General features: G+C 33.6%; 1 long non-coding RNA gene across 1 annotated transcript; it reads right to left on the bottom strand.

The window, feature by feature from the left end:
- Positions 1 to 1,096: 1,096 nt before the first annotated feature.
- On the bottom strand, positions 1,097 to 1,955 carry LOC148195344 (uncharacterized). The gene is made up of 2 exons (XR_015780584.1): positions 1,767 to 1,955; positions 1,097 to 1,672 (listed from the first exon to the last, which is right to left on the bottom strand). It is a non-coding gene; the product is annotated as an uncharacterized LOC148195344 (long non-coding RNA).
- Between the last annotated feature and the right edge of the window lie 2,111 nt (positions 1,956 to 4,066).

The following is a 4,066-nucleotide window of genomic DNA, read 5'->3' on the forward strand; positions in this document are numbered from 1 at the left end:
TGTGAATTTTTGAACGAGCGTTCCAGGGAGGAACGACTCTTGAATGGAAATTGAGATTTGTAAGTATGAACGTGGTAAGCTTAGATGGTGGTTCATCCTGATATTCCGTGAGTGCTCGTTCTCAAGTAGAGAGGAGTATGTCATGCGTGGGAATGACAGGAGGTCTAGTCCATAACTGTAACTTGGACAGAACAGACTAACCTCAGGTGGCTACTGATGAGCATTCCAGTTACCCCACCTGAGTGCACGGACGCCTTAGCTACACAGGATTCATACAGTCCGGACGGTCGGTCTAGTATCAGGATTTGGATGGAATTATTGTATGAATTGAATGTATATGTTGTGAATTTAATTTCTGAATTTGATAAGTATGAAATATCTGTCTGACTTGAATTAAATTCAATAAGCTTACCCTTGCATTTCCATTGTGTTGTCTGTCTATGTATATCCGTCTTGTCAAATGCAATGATCATCCGTGTGGATGTGAGCAGAGGGAGATGCTTCTCTGGAGCAAGCGCTTGAAGAAGAAGTTATTGCTGAAGATAACTTAGTAGAAGTTGAAGTGAAGGCCGAACAGTGAAGGCGTTCGGTTATTTTAGTTAGTGTAGTTAGGATAGCGAGCGGCTTTGAGCGAGCGCTCTTTTGTTGGTTGTAAATATTTGGACATTCGGTCATTTTTTGTAAATCGTTCGTCCTCATTCATTTTGTAAACGCTCATTAATTAATACATGAAAGGCCGTTCGGCCATTTATGAATTTCTACTCCCTTTTATATTAAAACTGTTTTGCCATATTGATTAATGTGATTATTCTAAGTATATAGTTGATGACTGTATAATTTTGGGATGTTACAATTAGTCATTTGTATGAATTTATATTTATATATCATACTTTTCATAATTATATATCATACTAATTTATTATTATTTTTCATTTAAGTATTTATTTTTACTAAAAATTATTATATTATTGCAATTTATAAATGGATAGATTTTGTTAAGGTTTTTCTGATCAATTTTTTTATGTAACTTATGCAATTAAATTTTATTTAAGTTTTTATATTATAAAGCAAGCAAGCAGTTACTGAAGCAGTTAACTACGGATATAAAAGTTCAGTTTTTTAAATTTTTATAGTAAAGATAGAGTTTAGTACAGTTAGACTAATTATACCTAGACCTAGTAATCATGTGAAAATTATCAAAAATTCTAAACTCTATAAATATATTTAAACTCACCATTATGAAACAAGAGGAATAACATAGAAAACAGTTCTCTTCTGTCTTATTTAGAGACTAAAACAAAAACTAAAAATTATTCAAGGAAATCCAAGTACTGCATCCATATCTAATTTTATAAAGATTTTTTTTTCACCAAGTTCTAGGACAGACTCAACAAAAGGTTTGAGCCAATTCAGGTCAAATTCAAAACACTGAACCTGTTCCCATGCACGTTGGAGATCATCAATGTCTTTAATCTTCTTAGTCTTCAGAAAAAAAAGAACTTGACCCAGTGAATTGAGAGAACATTCAATAAAACATTTACTTTTCCTCGTCCTGTTCTCAAGGAGGGAGGGATAACGAGAACACAGGAATGAATTCTTTCTGCAACTCCAGTTGCTCTAAGAAAGCTGAAGCTGAATTCCTATCATAATGAAAATCTTTAAACATAATTCCCTGTATGCCACAACACAATAGCAAAAGATTAAAACCCAAACAAATAGCAAAAGAAACAGATTTTCATCACCAAGAAACCAAGTTTGAACGTTACCCGGATGAGCTTCCCCTTTACGTTCTCTGTTTTCTTTGCTTTTCTTTCTGGTTTTCTTAACCTAATCTTTCTTATTTATAGATAAACCCTACTATTCCGTTCTGTTTTTTTATTGTTTCAAATGTTAATTATTATTTTTTTACAAAAATAAAAAATCTGATCAAGAAACATATAATATCCAATGTAAAAAAAAATACATATTCTTTTTTTCAATGTCAAATATGAAATAAACATTATAATTTTATAAATATTAAATAAGAATATCAAATAACAATTAAATAAAAGTCAAAATAATTACTAAATGACCAATATAATTATATGGAAGATAATTTTTTATATGACAATATAAACAGTTTGTATGGTTAATAAATATATATTATTTTTTTAAATGATAATATTTTAATAAGTAAAAATAAAATATATTTCTCTAAATTTAACTTTATTAAATGACCAATCAAATAATTAGAAATTATTAAGAAACAAAATTAAAAATAATTAATATTTTAATATAAGTTATTATTTAATAATTTATTAAATGACTAAGTGTGAGACCCTGGATAATTAGCAAAGATAATTCTGACACCTCACCACTTATGCACGCCACATCATTTCTCAGCCATTAAAACCCACTCCCTAATCTGATCCCATCCCTCTCTGACATACACGGAAAGCCGCGCCCATCATTTCTCTGAAACATTAAAAACGCACTAAACACTGCATGCACACATGCCACCTGTCGCGGGAGAAGCTTCCAATTCAGAGTTTGGTGTGCAGGTGTCAGCTTGGGAGACGTTCGTTCGAACGAACGTGAGTATAACAAAACCAGAATTTTTGAAAACTCTCTCTCTCACCTGCACCACTCATCTTCTTCCTCAGCACCCAAACCCTTCATCTTCTCCAACTTCTCTCTAAGAACTTTCATCTTCTCTCTACTATTACTCATTCCTTTCAACTCCGATCAATTTTCAGAGACCGTAGGAACGTTCACGGACCAGTGAGCTTCATTTTGATCCGAATCCATTTTGATTCTGTAACCGGTAAGTTTCCAAACCATACCCTAGTTCTGGAGTTACTACGAACCCTGTTTCATTTGCATGCAAGGATATAAACTGAGTTTTCTGAGTTTTCTTTGGTTGGACTTAGTTAAGGAGCGTAAGAAAGAGATTTGGAGGGTAGAAAGTCATAGTTGGGCAGATTCAAGTTATACTGTTAAACGTACACTGCTGTCCAGGTAAGGGAAGCTTATATGTTTAATTTATACCTGCCTGTTGTATGATCTGAGTTGCATGTATGAAAAGTATGATGTTTGAGCTGTTATGAACGTTCACTGATATCGGATATGATTTCTGGTTTGTTTTGCATGTTAGTTGATACGTATGAATGATGGATGAATATTGTAATGTATGAGTTATTAATGTGATGATTGTTGAATGTGAATTAATTTGGAAGTGAAAGTTATAAAGTTCATAAATTTGAGAATCATATGAAGTATAAAGTATAAGTTAAAATGTTGAAATCTGGAAATTTGTTAAGGTTGAGAAATCTGAAACTTAAATCATTCCCTTTGATAAATGACGCTCGTCACCGTACGGTCTTAGACCGTTCGGTTTTCCTTAAAATAACTTAGAATGGAATTCTTTCATTTGGAAAGAACTCTACTCGAGAACGAGCGTCCCCTTTTGAATGTCTGAGCGTTCGTTCAGCTCAGCTGTATATAAAAAAACCTTGAACTTTAAAATAATTATGTAACGTTCGGTCTTATACCGAACGTTCGTTCTATATAGCGCTCGGTCTCATACCGAAGCGTTCGTTCTATATAGCGTTCGGTTCCATACCGAAGCGTTCGTTCTATATAGCGCTCGGTCTTATACCGAAGCGTTCGTCCTAAATAGCGCTCGGTCTCATACCGAAGCGTTCGTCCTAAATAACGCTCGGTCTTATACCAAGCGTTCGTCATGATTGGTGCTCGGTCATTTACCGAGCGTTCGCATTAATGAAGTGTTCGGTCTTAAGCCGAACGCTCGTCCTTATCTTTGATTTATTAAATGTAAATAGCGTTCGTCCAAATATTACAATGTTCATCCTCTTACGTTCGTTCAAATACTGGCATCAGTTCTGTATGTACAAAATTTTACAAAGGAAATTCTAAGTGTTATTGACCATCCTTGATATATTGAACCTGGTCCAAGATCTATGTTATAAAAAATTTTCTAAGTATCATTATACCTTCAATAGAGTTAGTTCATTTAACTGATCAAACGGAGAGTCACGTCCGTCTATCCAGTAATTTATTTGGACGT

Source organism: Vigna umbellata, chromosome 7 (assembly GCF_029865625.1).
Source record: "Vigna umbellata cultivar VRB3 chromosome 7, Vumbellata_1.0, whole genome shotgun sequence".
NCBI lineage: Eukaryota > Viridiplantae > Streptophyta > Magnoliopsida > Fabales > Fabaceae > Vigna > Vigna umbellata.